Source organism: Triticum aestivum, chromosome 1B (genome assembly GCF_018294505.1).
Source record: "Triticum aestivum cultivar Chinese Spring chromosome 1B, IWGSC CS RefSeq v2.1, whole genome shotgun sequence".
NCBI classification, from domain to species: domain Eukaryota; kingdom Viridiplantae; phylum Streptophyta; class Magnoliopsida; order Poales; family Poaceae; genus Triticum; species Triticum aestivum.
The window spans coordinates 467,310,257-467,327,099 of NC_057795.1; the positions used below are offsets into that span (position 1 = coordinate 467,310,257).

The 16,843-nt window shown below is 45.6% G+C and overlaps 1 non-coding gene across 1 annotated transcript; it reads left to right on the forward strand.

Moving 5' to 3' along the window:
• The first annotated feature begins 516 nt into the window (after positions 1-516).
• Positions 517-603, forward strand: TRNAS-UGA (transfer RNA serine (anticodon UGA)). Its single transcript has one exon. It is a non-coding gene; the product is annotated as a tRNA-Ser (tRNA).
• The last annotated feature ends 16,240 nt before the right edge of the window (positions 604-16,843 follow it).

The window sequence follows — 16,843 nt, forward strand, 5'->3', positions numbered from 1 at the left end:
CGTTCTGTGTGATTATGGAGGAACTGTAGTACTCGCCCCAAAATGCAAGCCGGGATAGATACTTAAAGAAAGGGGGAGCGGTGGGCCTTCAAAAAGGAGCGAGGGAGTGATGGGCAACCTTTTTCTATATGTTGCTCGTGAGCCGCCAAGTACCAGTCTCGCAACAGTACTGGCGTTAAAGGATCGGTCCTTCACTTGCGGATCGTTCGCGAGTCGAACTCGCTCTCTTGCCACGCCTTTGACTCACGAACTCGAGTCGGACTCATTCACTGCTGACTTTTTTGAGGATCGTTCATTCTTCACTCTCTTGCTATTACCCGCAGGGAGCGCTGCAACCGACGGTGCATATTATCATATAGAAAGAAGCGAAGCGTAGCGATTGGTACTACCGGAAAAGTGTCGCTAACCGCTAGGCAATAGAGTCAGCTTACGGGGTGGGGCGCAAGCAAGCGTAGCGAATCACATAGAGTTGCCCCTACCTGCCAGCGCGCAGATAGATAGGGCGGGCGAGCGCAGGGATGGATGTCTGAGCGGTTGAAAGAGTCGGTCTTGAAAACCGAAGTATTGATAGGAATACCGGGGGTTCGAATCCCTCTCCATCCGCGAGGTCATAAGTTCTCTCTTGCCTTATCTATAGATAAGAACGAATCTCCTCGACTCGACTGATATGATGGATGGAATGGGTAGAAGGTTGAGGTTATTGTGTGTTGATTTAGTTAGGACTTTGTCTCCCTTCCGTTATCTTCCGCCCTGGGTGGATGACCTATGGGAGCTAAGTCGAAGATCTCGGTGTCGTCATGAGTGGTTGATAAACAACGATTGCAGTTTGATTTAGGGAGTCCCAACCCTGTGAAGCTTAATAGACAAAGAAAACAATAGAGACTTCCGGGTATAGGGTGACGACCTTAATGAATCAAGTATTCAGGTGACAGAGTTTTGAGCTACATAAGCGCTCAAATTCCGGAATACTTATTGCCCCAAAAATATGATCAACCCCAGGTACATTTATTAGGTTTTGATCTGAGGCTATCCTGGTCTGCAGGACCCAACACAAGTATTCATCCTTTCCAATCTGAAAAAGGTGTTGCCGAAAGCTTACCCTCTTCCACACGGATGCTACAGCCGCTATCACTTTTGCAGGAGGGGAATTACAAAGTTCGCCTCTCGACATCTTGTTTGGTAAGCGGAATTTTGACCCAGGCGCCCTAGTGTTGCCTAACCGTTCGGCCGGAGATGTCGGATGCGAGATCTTTAGCTACTTGTATCAATTTGCCGCAGTGTGCTTAGATACAATGGGCTGGCAGCTGAGGCTTGGCAGGATGGGGGAGTTAATTAAGGTCGAGGGAGCAGGAAAGAGTTTGTTATTCGCTATTGGCTTAGTACGGCCTATACATAATAGGGCCATGACGGTTTTGGCAAGGCCTTGAACTTCATATATCCCTTTTTTACTCAATCCAGAATACCGAGAAAGTCAGATTGAATCATTTTGTCGACCTTTCCTTTGGATTTATTATCATAGGTAGTGTTCGAGATCGCCTCTGTGCGGTGAACGCTCGAATGTAGCTAACATCAGTTTTGTCCTCGCGTGGTTGAAGGAGATGCTGCTGCTGGATGGAATGCTTCCGGGGCGCCATGATCCTTCTATCAGGAATAGAATAATCGAGGGCACTGACTGACTGCATCAATCATCGCTCAGTGAGCTATTAATTGCCGCCAATAGCGCTTCGCTTGCATGCAAGGCGGCTAATAAAAGCGCCTGGTAGACGCGCATAGATGCATTTTGAGTACTGATGGTACTGGACAAGCTCTAGGGGAATAATCTCTTTCTTATTTCTTTCTTATTTCTTTCCCATGACGACTAGGAACGGGCAAATCAAGAATTTCACTTCGAATTCTGGACCTCAACATCCTGCTGCTCATGGTGTTTCACGATCAGTATTGGAAATGAACGGAGAAGTGGTGGAACGTGCGGAACCACATATTGGATCACTCCAGTGCGGCACGAAGCCGCTGATGCTGAGTAGGCTCCTATGCCGCTAGCACGGTGGAGGTTCCGTAGCGCGTCATGAGCACCGGGCAAAGGGACGGTTGAGCAACTCAAGCGAACCGCCCTACCTGACTTTGGATAAAGATAGAAGGGAGAAGGTTGTGAAGGTGGCCTCGTTATCCACACATCTGGTCGGAGGACCGACCTGGGTTTTAACGAGCGTAGGCGGGTCCTGGAGTGCCCGTCAAGGGCGCTAGCGCATACCCTGGGGTGATCATCACCACCTGCACCTCACATCTCGGCACAGTGGAACGTGTAACCCGCCTGCTGTCCAAGTCAACCACTGAATTTCCTGTAATTCATAGCGCCTAACAGAACATAGCAGCAAGGGACAACCCACCCATACAGACAGCCTGCGGGGAGGATGGCACTACTGGCAAAGACCGTCTGGCGAAAACGCCGCAGGCGCGAAGCATGGTGGGCCTGCGCCGGGGGAGCATAGGAAGGAAAGGGAGCCCGGACGGTGGAAGAGCCAGGGGAAGCCGGGTCATTTGACGGAAATGGAAGGTCTGAGCGGCTCATTCATTCTGGAAAAAAGAGGGGGGGAGCGAGCCAATGTATCAATGAATAGATACAGTCAACGGTATTAAGACAGCGCTGCCTACACGCGAATTTGCTTTCGAGGTCGAGCAGTCTCAATTTCACTACATGATTTTAGAATGAATGCTGGGCTGGGCCACCTCAAATGGCGTGAGCCGCATGCGGGGAGACCCGCACGTACGGTTTTCAGGGGGATCCGGCCGGCCGGCGCCCACCCGACTAGAGGGACTGAGAAATTAATCGAGTACAAAACTTATCTTCAAGCTTTACCTTATTTTGATCGTTTAGAGGGGGATCGCGGAGTCACTGAATGAAGTCCTCCCTCCCTTTCTTTCGGAGGTGCTGACCCGCTGCGAGGCAGATATGACTAAGTGACATATTGAATATGGCGACGACTACAACATGTCGTAGAAGGAGATAAGAGGTGGAGCCAACGACCCACTAAGACTCACGTATCTACAACTACATTCCCGAGCGGCAGTCAAACGGAGGCATGAATGCAAGATGCCAGCGAAATGATCGACCAGACAGAGGCTAGGGCAGCTTTCTTCCCACCGCGTCCTTCCTTGTGTGTCGGAGATACAAAGAGAGTGCACCAGAAAAGAAGGGGAACTGAATCGATCTATTCCATGGCGAAGCATCCGAAGCATAACTGCACACTCACACGATCTTTGCCGAGAGATAGGAGCATTCGGTGGAACCGGTGAACTACACTTGCTTCTTGATAGATGTGTGGGACAGAGGGCTCGTGGTACTTGCTGCCCGCCCTTCCTCCGCTTTGATAACCGTGTGAACGGAGAGTGGGCAGAGCAAAAGGGAAGGAGGTCCTCATACGGAGTCGCACACTTGAGCAGTGCGGGAGACTGGAGAATGGGTCGAGTAAACTCCCTTAGGGCCGATTAAATCACAGACGAGGAACTTTTCTTTCTTTTTTTCTTTTTGATTTGAAGGGTATGTTCTCAAAAAAGAAAGGCAGAGGTAAATACTTCGAAGAGGCGGCTCGGTAGGGATGGAATGGTCAATAGTCAAGTCAAGGATGACTTCTTTGTTGGCGAAACGATGGGGGAGAGAAAGCACGCCAGTGATTCTCTGAGCCGGTCTTCATTTCCAACGGCTCGGGAAACAGGTCGAGATAGATGACATCACCTTTTTATCCTCTTCCTTACCGGGAAGGCGCACTTCTCTTCTTCTTCTGGCCTTCACCTCCTGCCCGGCCCAGAAATAGAACCCAGCCCCCTTTCTGATCCATTCATTTCTGCAAGCAGGCGGGATCCAGAGCTAAGCCCCCCTCCTATTCGAAGCCGGGTGTGGCCTCGCCCTTTTGCTCTTCCTTCGGTTTGGCTCCACGAAGGCGCCGCCTAGACTAGGAGCCCCACTCATATTCAAAAGGTGCCCAGCTTTCAAGACGATGATAATAATTAGTCAACTTTTTCCAATATCATGGAATAGCATGGCCCGGGGCTAAGGTAACTCCAGTGGGAGAGCCGTGTTATGGGTGACCTTATTGCACGGTTCAGAGAGCACTTGTGTATGTGATGCAAGTGAACGTGTACGAAAAAGCTGTCGTAAAGTTTCGTTGTTTGTTCCGTCGTTGACCCTATCTATGTTTCTACGATGGCCCAAGAACACGCTCATTCTTCAGCCGTAGAGAGACTTTTGAATTGTGAGGTACCATTACGAGCTCAATATATAAGAGTGTTATTCTGTGAAATAACTGGAATTTCAAATCATTCACTTGCTTCAACTACTCATGCTATGGATGTGGGAGCATCAACTCCGTTCCTTTGGGCTTTTGAGGAGCGGGAGAAATTGTTGGAATTCTATGAAAGAGTCCCGGGAGCCAGGATGCATGCCAGTTTCATACGACCTGGTGGAGTGGCACAAGATCTGCCTCTTGGCTTATGTCGAGATATTGATTCCTCCACACAACAATTTGCTTCTCGTATCGACGAATTAGAAGAGATGTCAACCGGCAACCGTATCTGGAAACAACGATTAGTGGATATTGGTACTGTCACTGCACAGCAAGCAAAGGATTGGGGATTCAGTGGTGTAATGTTAAGAGGTCGTGCGACATGAAGACATTGATAGCAATATGGGGGAAGTTCCCATCAGGCAACAACGGTTCTGCCTGACCCTACAAAAGCATGCATATGTTGTCAGTGAAGATTTTGTGTGAAGCCTTGGAGACGACGTACCCGGGGCTAGGGTGAGCTGAGGGGGGGACAGCGTAAGTGAGCGAATGTGTGTAAGACCAGTCAAAGATTCCTATTCTAGGCGGGGCGGGCCATCAACCTTCGAATGGTGTTGGTCCTACGGACCGTGAACGGATTCGCCTCTGGCCTCTGGGCACGTCGGAACCGCATGATTTCACCGGGGTGGGAGTTTTCTCCTTGATCAAGAGCTAGGAAGGGTTCTCGTATTGGTTCGACCAAGAACCAATACGAGAACCCTTCCTTCCAGCCAGAATCCGTCTTTCTTGTCCTTTGCATTCGAGGAATGGGATCTGCCTTGTGGAAACAAAAGCTATTTGTTCGAGTCAAGCAAGCGGACAGTCAGCTAAGATACTGGAAGAGAACTCTCTAGCCCTGCACTTAAACTAGACTAGAAATCCGAAAAAACACTAGTTTTGGCCCATAGCGAAATAGAGTTTTTCTTCTCCGCGGACTCCCCATGCTTGGCGCCATAGGCTTTAGGACTTTTGGCACTAGGGAATCATACTTTGATCAGATCCGTGGACAGGCTCCTGAGGTCAAATCGGATTATGGACTTTTCCAGCTAAGTGAAAACGCACTTCACTACTAGCAAAGAAGTCAGCTCAGGGCAGGGCCGGTGGTAATCTCAGATAGGAACTTGCCGGGATCCTTCCATACCTGCCATCCACCACTACTACTGATCGTTTCCCAGAACGAGCCATACCTTTTCCCAGAATGAGAATACGGCTGAGGACGAATAGCGGCGCCTAGCTTTAGTTTCCACACGACACGATGGATCTATCACTCTCTTTAGCCAGGCCATTCTCTAGAGGAGAGTTCCGAGAATGAATTCCAATCTGGTACCAATCGTAGAAATCGTATTGTAGAGTTCTTCTCACACCTAGCACAGCTACAAGCATTCCTCGAATGCAGAGACAAGACGGAGGATATCTGATCACGCGAAACATCTGCTACCAACTACGAATTACCTTGTTTCCATGAAATCCATGTTTCTGGCACCTTGGCCCCCTCTACCTAGGAAATTCTGATTCCTATGGTTGAAGAAAGTACAGCATTGTCAATTCAACCTGAAAAAAGGGGAATAAGTTGACAAAGTCAGCTTGAATATTACGGTATGGATCAAAGGAAGCTATACCCGCCTTGATTTCTATCAAACTTATTAGATAGTAAAGCAGACAAGTCTGAAATGGAATGTTTGATCGGTATATGTAGGGCTCTCAAAAGAGAATCTATTTCAGCATAGTTGATTTTCAGAAGCCAACTAGAACTTCACAGCTGCCGTATAGTTGATTGTTCCCACCAGTTTCATTCTCATATGGTCAGTTTCACGAATGCAAGGATTTACTACGACTCTCAGGTGTAAACCTTGGTCGTATACAGCAGTGAACTAGCTAAATATAGCTAGAGGAGTAATATAGCTAAATATAGCTATAGGGCATTCCACAGAGGTGAAATTCTCTCGGCAAAGTAGAACAAGAAGCAGCAGAAAGCAAAACAGTATAAGGGTCGTTCGGAGTTCCAGGCACAAAACAATTCTACAGAACTGGGTATACCAAACAGTTGATCAACAAGGCAAATGTCCACTAAACCAGCTAAACGGCTCATGAATTGTTTGGAATGCGACGGCAAATGTGATCTCCCAGCAATATCTCGAGTCCAAAACCTCACCCATCTACATATATCATCATCTGTGGCAAGAACATAGCAACACCAAAATCCTACCAGCAACTGCTGCAATGCACCCTCCTCACGACAGCCAACCATCGACGGTGTCAGACTATGATTCAGTTGCTGTACTACTCCTCTTTGTTCTGTTTCATGTTTTTGGCGGTTTCGTTCTTGTGTCTGAGTCCAAAGAAGACGGTGGATGTTGATCCAGTAGCAAAATTGTGCTTCCTGTTGTAGGATTTATGTATCGTGCCGTGCGTAGATTCAGACGACATGGAAAAAAATCCAGGTTTATGTACGACACGCTCTTTCCTTCCTTCATTCGGTGACGCACAGAGGTGGCAGAGTCTTGTTCCTGGAGTCGCTCACAACTTTTGGGAGCACCGAGATCCTGAATAAGATGCTGCACGAATTGGCTGAGGTGTTGGGAGCCCCCAATAGAGAAGGACGATGCGGAAAGGGATGATGGGAAAGTGACAAGACTGGACTTCGACTCGTTTAAAAAGAGTTGTAGCCATACGGAATTCCAATTGGAATGGACCCATCTCATGATACAAGTTACCTTGGATTTCTTTCTATTCCTATTTCGCTGGTCAATTCTAGTTTTTGTTATGATGATCTCATGGATAGTAGTATTGAGTTCTATAAACAGATTGATAGTAGGTTTTAAGATAGCTTAGCCCTTGCTATGATTCAATTTGTATTGAAGAAGAGGGGCGCCAACCCTATGGGGAATGTAGCTATGCTGTACTTCTTCCTACTAGCTACGGTGCAGCACCTGTTCCTAGCTACGATGCTGCTCCTGTCCGCCCCTTGATTTATCACCGCTTTGGTCTTTTATTGGTCATTGATTTATAGATGGGAGGATAAGTACCCTGGCTCGACCCCAGATATCGATTTAGCATTCGATTATCGGATCTCCGAAACGGGAAACCAGAAAAGTAATCGAAATCGTGTGCCAGCGGGACATACGAAATTCACACTTTTTGACTCTCAATCCACAGGTGGAGATACCAGGGGTGGGTTTTCATGGCCTATAGTCTCCCCTGCCGACGAAGCACGAACTACTTGTTGAAATCGCGGATCCAAATCTTGCATTTCTCCTTTACTCGTCAAAGGCCTCGTATTGTTATTCCCATGATTCATGTGGGCTATCTGCTCTTTATTGTAGGGTCCTACTCCCACCTATCCTTAAAAAACGATGTGAGTGGCTCATACTAATCAAATGTACAAGTAACTGACCCTTATCAAGCTTTCCACACATAGTGTTTTGATCTAAGATTGCAATTCTTCCATGTTTCCGCAGTAGCATATTGTTCCATGGAGCTAGGGTCCAAAATAGGAATCAACAAGTGTTTCCACGACTCTACCACCCGGCCAATCCTGTTCCACTGAATCCCCTCCCTTTTTCATGGCCACATATCTTTATGGCTAAGGAGTGGGAAATCTTTCTCCTGTTACACAAATCAAATGTTTCATTTCATCCGGGAAAAGCCACCTCTTTCTCCACAAACAATGTCTTTGTCATTTGATCCTGTTTTTATCCGTTAGATAGGAACAGCTTTGCTAAATACTGAGAACTCTCGGATAGAGTATTAGAATGAAAAGACCATTAATTATATAAGGAAGAACCCAGGGTTCTAGCCCATTCCCATTCCTAAATCAATAATTCGTAGTGCTTTTGCCTTTCTTGCGTACTCCTGGTGAACCAGTTGCTAGCCATATGTTTAGGAGGCTATTTTCTCCTATTAAGTAAGATTCTTAAGCTTAATAAGCCCAAAGATCGAAAAGTACGGACCATTTTGAAATAAAACCGGACCATTTGTAAATCAAAATAGAAAAACAAATCTAGCTACTCTCTTCTCTGTCTCCTTCAGAAAAAGAAAGCTAAGGCAATTGGTGTTGAATAAACAAAACCACACCGAACCAGTTAGGAGTTTTCAGAGATTATGCCCAGCGTCACATGACACCACTTCATTGTATGCAACACGAGGAACCGATCAAGAAAGACGAAGCAGACATGCACAAGTTCAAGAGCGAGGTCAGACAAGCATGTATCAGAAGAGCAACGTGATCAAGGCTGCAGCTGCTGCTGCGAGGACTAACATCACAAGGGAAATCCGGCAGGAACTGAAGGCCACCGATCCCGACCGATCGCACGACACGGACGTCGAAAGCTCCTCCATAGTCGACGGGGGCACTTCACTTGTCCTGGGGCGGCAGCAGCACGGACATGCACAACTGATTTCAATTAGTACACACGAAGTATGATCAACGATTCCGCAAAGATATTAATTCCAGTGTTCAAACGATCAAATGGATGAGATGATCAACGATTGCTCAGATTAAAAAACTAGAAGGTACAGTTACAACTTAACAGATCTGTGCACTCAGAGTTTGAGAAGACTATATATATAGCATCCGCATCACCAGGACACTCGATACTGTAATTAGTAGGCAGTTACAAGTTAATAGAACAGATGCTGCAGGTAGAAGAATTGAATCAATAATCAGTTTTATCATACAATCAAGTTTGAATATGTATTCCTATAGCCCTATAGCAGCATATAACAAGAAATGGAGAGAACACCACAAGTGAAAATAAAAAAATTTCGTTTTGTTGTGGGCAGATGAGCAGGGATCATATGGTGCGAAAGCCGAAATGGCCAAGAGTCTCTGAATGGCATTAGTGGCCGCAGATTCACCGAATTACTAGACAAGCAGAAAAACGTTTACCTGGAGACATTTTAGGCGTGGGAGGTGAGTCAGGTGTGAAATGCATCTCAGGAAGCGACTTGAGCCCTGTTTCAAATGGGGGGAAACAAATAAATGAAAAAATAAAATTGGTACATTCAAAAGAACTGCTCAACTGATCAGTAATCATGACTAACCATAGCAAAAAAGCACAGTAATAATATCCCTAAGAATAGCATCCAGAGCTCGCTGGTAATCCGCATCTACCACCAACCATCACCAATGTAGCTTCACAAGGACTCACAAGAACAAGGATAGGAGCGCATAAACTTATTTTGTAACTTGTTCGGTGATCAAGAACACGCGCATAGGGAGCACAAGAATCGATCGAAGCATATACTCGCCATCAAGAAGGGACAAGTTTCTCCCCCCGGCCCTACTCCCCAACCAACCCACCGAACTAACTCCATACGTTCATCATCATACATTGCGTACCGTGCATTTTTCCTCTTCCTTCCATACTGTGCATGAGGCCTTTGGCTACTCAATTTATTTTCTTTTGCTGCTTCTCTATTCTACATAGACCCGGCAATCTCCCTCCAACAAAAGCATACTTTTTGAGTACTCTAAAGAAATATAGCCCATTGGGCCGGCTTTAGGATTATGCTTACTCCTACTGTGGAGAAAACCAGAGGAGTCCGACTACCATTTCTTCGTATGAAGTACGTACTTGTTCTTCACCGTGCAAGCTCTACAGGTTTCGGAATCCGAGGCCTTCAAGTTCAACCGTAGACGTAGAAGCAAACCGGTACTTAAGCATCGAGCGAATGAGAGACGAGTGAGACGCCTTTAGCTCCTAGAATGCCTTCTTCAACTTTGCTATACGCAATTCGTGCGCCAAATAGAACTGCTAGACTACGTCGAGTTGTGACCACTCATGCCTCTAAAGAGCGAGGCAAAGGGTAACACTAGGGCGGAGCTCCACCTTTTGTTCTTCCAGCTCAGACTCCTAAACTAGAAACTATATAAGAGGCACGAGATGATCAGGTGTGTGCACTAAAGCTCGACATGATGAAAGCTTATGAGAACTTCACTGCTATAGCTGATACGGGATCTAATGACTTATTTCTTAAAATAGGGTTTTGTGACTACCGAAAGTGTCTCTTTTCATGACACAGGGGGGGTCTCTGTGGCCCTAGTTTCTTTGGCCCATTTGAAATGAGCTACGAATAGGTCCTACTTCAGACAATCCTTCGTTGTCCCTTCAGAGGAGATGAGTGGGATGACGAATGAGTTCTTTAAACATCTCTATACTGCTGAAGGTACTGAAAGAATGGAGGATGTTCGTTCTGTCGACAGTTCCTCGGAAAGTATCTCAGGCAATGAATGAGCAATTGACTGCGCCCTTTACTGGTTCTGAAGTGTGACCTTTTTAAGATGTACCCTGAAAGGCCCCTGGCCCGGATGGCTATCCAGCCCACTTTTTTTCAGCGAAGGTGGGATTTCTATGGTGATGAGGTTAGTGACTTCAGTTACCGTCTCGGTTCTTTTCAATGGGGAGCGTCTTGAGGAATTCAAACCTTCTCAGGGACTACGCCAGGGAGATCCAATCTCTCCGTACTTATTCTTGTTAGCAGCAGTTTAGGTATTCGAAATAGCGAAATACATAAATTATCTATCTCAAGTACGTCTTGTACTTATCTTGAGCCATCAGTCAGATTGAATGCAGCGCCCTGCCGGCAGCTCCTGACCTCTGTTCCTATGGGGGAAAGAAGGTGTGGCTTTGGACCCCAAACTCTTCCATGACGCCCTTCTTCTTATAGCATGGGTAAGTGATCAATACAGACAAAAATCACACCCATTGGATCCATCCTGATATGATTGGGTGATTTGCACGTTCCCTTAAGAACAAGCACACACACACTAAATCCTGAAAAGAAAGATAGATGCTCATCTTCACACTGATAGCAGCAGGCTCACTACGTACGTTGTCCAACCCACCTCATAAGACATCTTTCCTCGGATAGCCAAGCGAAAGAGGAGGTCTCAAGCGTGCAAAAACACATGTATGAACAGGAAAAGATGTGCAATCAAGCTCAGAGACTGCAGATAACGGATCTCTCAGGCACCGGTTTCCCTCAGTTCAGGAAGGGAAGCGAGCTTTCAAGGGTCCAAGGATAAAAAAGGTAATTAATATGTCTCCGACCGAAGTGATAGATAAAGGCTTTACCCATTGGCAAGGAACACTTGGAGGAGTGAAACAACGATTCCGCCTAGCGTAGGACACGTATATTTGATCCAATCTAGCAAGCGTAGCCAGCCCCACCCACGGGTGAAATTGTACAGCTCCCTATCTCGTTGAAAGCCCCTTTGCTTACGGAAGAGAAGAGTTGGATGCCGTGGTGGGAAAGCTCCCGTTTCAACTTTGCTTCTTGTAAGCTTCGGTATAAATAGCTCACTTGCGGGATCTAATCTCATTCTATGGGAACAGCTTTCATTTCTATCTTTTGGCTTAAAGTGGTGAACAAATCCTTTCTCTTCACTTTTTGTGCTCCGCATGGCTCCGGTCAAGATGTGACTCATCCTGTATATACATAATTAGGAGACCTCTCACGAACTTGTTAAAGAAAGGAGTACCATTTGTGTGGACAAGCCAAAGCAATCCTTTGATGTTCTCAAGCAAGCTTTAATTGAGGCCCCTGTGTTGGTTCTCCCTGATTTCAGTAAAAGATTTGTGCTAGAGACAGATGCTTGTGGGCATTGGAGCTGTGATAAGGGGTAGAAGTATTCGTGTGGGGTGGGTTTCGAAGGGAAGGTTGCACAATAGATTGGAGATCCTTTGAGGAAGACTGAAATGACTATACTTATAGAATGGTCCATATCGAACAGATACGATACTGGTTTACACAGAGAATATCGCCTAGCTCTAAAACGGCAGCACCTGAGTGCAACTTAGAGTAAGAAAGAATGACCTTCTGCTACCTTTTTACCGGGGCATTGTTTTAACAACTTTAGCTGATTGATCTACGAATGGAGGGATTCCAGCTTATTTTTGTTAACCGAGATGCAAACGACTAACAAACTGGATTCGAAGCCACCTGTCGTAATAGTACCCGCGGGTTCTTTCTGTGGAGCCTTCAAATGCAATAGCTAGCTGCCCAACGGCCAATGCCACAGGCAAATCTCCATTTTCCAACTTATACAACTCTTTGGGGTCCAAAGATACTCGCCATTGCAACTTAATAAATAGGACCGGTGGGATCGCCTTCAACAGATATATCGGTTTCACTACTTTCGTACCCTTTGTTTTGGTCATGTGGATGACCCGCAGACCGTAGATAAGATGGATACCCACGTACTGCCTTCAATGAAGAGAGTTTTACCAAGGACCCTTAGACAGATAGGGGGGACAGACAAGAGGTATGCAACCTGCTGAATATTGTCACTGAATCGCTCACTGACAAATACTTGGGGCTCCCCTCCCTGGTAGGAGTGGATAGGAGCGACTGCTTCCAACACTTAATTGAGAGAGTTTGCACTCGGATTAATGGCTGCAAAGAGGAAGGGCTAATTGGCTTCGCCATGGAGACCGAAATACGAGCTTCTTTCATCACATCATTTTGCAATGGAGAAAAAAGAAGAACATAATAAAGTTTCTGAATGACTCAAACGGCAATAGGATCGAAGGTAATGACCAGTTAGCATCTCTGATACAGGGTTACTTTGAGGGACTGTTCACCTCAGAAGTCCTAGCTCCCGACCCTGGGCTACTGGGGAAAGTAAACATGCGAGTAACTGAAGAAATGAACACAAGCCTCTTGGCTCCGTTCACGGCAGATGAAGTAAAGGCAGCACTCTGAATTCAATCAAGAGTTAGGTACAGTAATCTTCAGATATGACAATACCTCCCCCAAAGCATTGTCAAGTGTTGGAATTAGGGCACCAACCACGAATAGGAGCTGTATAGAACTCCGCAAAGAGACCTTTGATGAAGTCGGCATCCTCCCAAGTGGCATTTGCTTGATCCAAACTAGCCCACTTCCTTGGTTGCTGAAAAACCATGCAACGCAAGTAATTTTCCACACACTGATTCACACGTTCTGTCTGGCCATCTGATTGTGGGTGATAGGCAGAGCTAAACCTCAATTTCACTTGCAGTGCTTTGAAGAAGGCCTGCCACATGTTACTTGTGAATATCCAGTTTCTATCAGAGACTATTGACTTTGGCAATCCATTCCACTTAAAAACATTATCCATGAAAGCATGAGAGACTGATTGTACTGTACAAGGGTGAGCAAGGGGAATGAAATGAGAATATTTAGTGAACCTGTCCACCACCAACAATATGACTTCTTTGCCCAATGATTTGGGAAGACCCTCAAAGAAATCCAGGGAGATGTCAGTCCAAGCAGAAGTAGGTAATGGCAGTGGATCTAGGAGACCAGGGTAGTTGCAATGCTCTCCCTTGACTCTTTGGCAAACTGCACACTCATGTAGAAAAGTTTCAATCTCCTAGCCTGGCGCCAATCAAATAGCTTTTTTACCCTTTGATAAGTAGCCACAATGCCTCAATGGCCTCCTATGGGAGAGTTGTGAAGTGAATCAATGATTTGGTGTTTAAGAATAGCATCTGATCCCACATATATTCTTCCTTTATATCTCAAAATGCCAGAATGAAGAGTATAAGGGGGTGCTGCATTGGCTGATACAGTGAGCTTCTCAAGCAGTGATTTGTAGTGATCATCATTAGTGTAGCTGGTTTCTACAGTTGAAGCCCAAGCAGGAGTAACTACAGTGACTGCCATCATAAGAGAATCTCTTCTGCTCAAAGCATCTGCAACCTTGTTTTCTTTTTTTGTATTCAATCTTGTAATTGAATTCAAGCAATTTTCACATAAGCTTGTGCTGGATGCCCTCAGTTTTGATCAATAAAAGAATTGGGAACCAAGAAAGTAGTGGCGCCATCTCTTCAAGGATTCACAAATAGCTAAAGCTTCTCCTTATCATAAGTTGACATAGCTGCATTTCTGGGTCCAAGGGTTTTACTGAAATAAGCAATTGGTCTGCCTTGTTGCATGAGGACAGAACCAATACCTTGACCTGATGCATCTGTTTAAAAAGTAAATGGTAGGGTCAAATCAGGCAAAGCCATAACAGGAGCAGTGACCAGACAATTCTTCAATGTTGTGAAGGCCTCAATTTGAGCATCTGACCACTGGAATGATTCTTTTTTAGACAGTCATGAAGTGGCCTAGAATTTATCCCATAATTCTTGACAAATCTTCTTTTTCTGCAGCCATACCAAGAAAACTCCTCAACTGAGTGATAGTCTTAGGTGCTGGCCATTCTTTAATGGCAACTATTTTGTGGGGGTCTGTAGATAGACCCTATCCTTAGATAACATGCCCTAAATACTCCACTTGAGGGACAGGAAAACTTCATTTGCTAATTTTAGCATATAGTTTTTATGACCTTAGAATGTCCAGGACTAACTTTAGATGCTTGAGATGAGCTTGTTTGCTATATATCAGAATATCATCAAAGAATACCAAAAGGTATTTCCGGAGCAAAAACATGATTCATTAAAGATTGGAAGGTAGCAGGTGCATTAGTCAGTCCAAATGGCATCACTAAGTATTCATAATGACAAAAATATGTCCTAAAATTTTGGAATGTCTTCTCTTCTCATTCTTATCTGATGATAACCTGATCTCAAATCAAGTTTGGAAAACAGTTGTGCACCATGTAGCTCATCTAATAGATCCTCAATGACAGGAATATTGAATTGATTTTCTGCACTTAACCCGAAAGCAAGTTTGAAAACAAGACCTGCTCTGTGAAGTGATGGAAGTAGTGAAGGTTTAGGCTTCGGATCTGTGAAGTTTAGGTTTTGGAGTAGAGGTCAGAGGCTAGTGCGGGTAGCCCTGTCGGAAACTAGAAAGAAGAGGCTGATGCACCTGCCCGGCGGTGGGTGGGTTCAGGTCGATCAACTGGGATAGGAGTTTTTTCTCTATCTTGCTCCATGGTGTTCAAGCAGTGCGTCCAGAAAGCTGTGATTCATGGGAGGGAGCAGCTTCAATAGCTTTGGCTGTGAAAACTCTTGGTCTTGGAGCATCAGTGTCATCAGTTCACCCAAGATCAGCAGGACAAATAACTACTAGGTTTGTGCCAGAAAAGTGTCTTGCATGACGGGGAAAGAGTGGAAAAAGAAAGAGATTCATCAGCTATGGAATCTGACAGGTATCGGTATTGAACAGAGGGGGCTGTTCACAAAGCATCCCATGGATGGTAATGGTGCTTCCCCAGCTGCTGTTCCTACTCCTTTGGCTGGTGCCAAATCAGGTGACTTTGAAGTTGAAGCTTGCCCGCAGAACGATGTAACCATGCTGGTAGTACTATGATTGCCTTAGAGCGCAGATGTCTCTGTCCCTAGGAACGTGATGCTTAGGTGCGAGGTGAAACACAAGCAGGAGATCGAGAAAAGAAATCATACGGATTGCAACCTACAGATGAAGAATCTGCTTCATTGTTCCCACCATCTATATCAGATGTTTAATAAGAATAGGAATCGAATAAGCTGCTGATTGACTGAGGAAGCATTTGAAAAGAAAGGAAGGGTGATGCTTGTTAAACAAAGCTGCGTGTGGGGCCGCCACGTATAGCTGTAGTTTCTGCTGTAGCATCGGTTATTTCCGTTATTGCTGTAGTAGCATCGGTTATTGCTCAGGTTACGAATGACCCAATCTATCTATGGCAACCACCCCTACTTTTAGTAGATGGAGATGCGCACCTAGAAAAGACGGATGAAAGAGAACCTGCCCTTCTGACTTCTTCTCTTGTCTGTCCTTTACGCAGAGCGATCTATGGTCTCAACAAGCCCCGATAGCGTCGGTTTTTGAAGTTCAGCACAGTGGTTATGTTATCCAGGCAGGGTTTGCTCGGAGTGATCATGATTCGGCCATGTTCGTATCAGTTTATCCTCGAGGACGTGCTATTCTGTTGTTGTATGTTGATGATATCAAACTGACTGGTGATTACTCCGTTACCATATCGCTGATCAAGTGTCGCCTTCATCAATTATTTGCTATGAAGGCGCTGACGTGCCCTAAGCCTTTTCTTGGCTTGGAGGTCGCACATTCTCCTCGTGGATATTTGGTATCTCAGATCAAATAACGTCATGACTTGATCACTCGAGCTCAACTCAATGATGAGAAGACTGTTGACACTCCCTTGGAGCTTTACGTTAAACTCCGTCCGACTTATGGCTCACCATTATCTGATCCGACGCACTACAGACAGTAGGTCGGCAGTTTGGTTTATCTGACGATCTCTTGCCTAGATGGCTTTTCCTAAGAAAGTCAGCCTTTCATGGCTGCCCCCCAGTCAGTTCACTTTGCAGCAGTTCATCGGATTCTTAGATATATTCGAGGTACCTTTTCTCGAGCCGTCCTTTTTTCCTTCATCGTCTTCTTTAGAGTTGCGTGCAACTACTGATGCCGATTGGGCCTTCAGATAGGTGCTCAACTACAGGCTTATCTATTTTATGGGGAGACGAGACACTATCTTGGATGAGATAAAAGCAATAGACAGTTGCTCCTTCCACTGCCGAAGTGGAGTACCGTGCCATGGCACACTACTAGATAGATTGTATGGCTCCGTTGGTGACTTTCTGATCGCG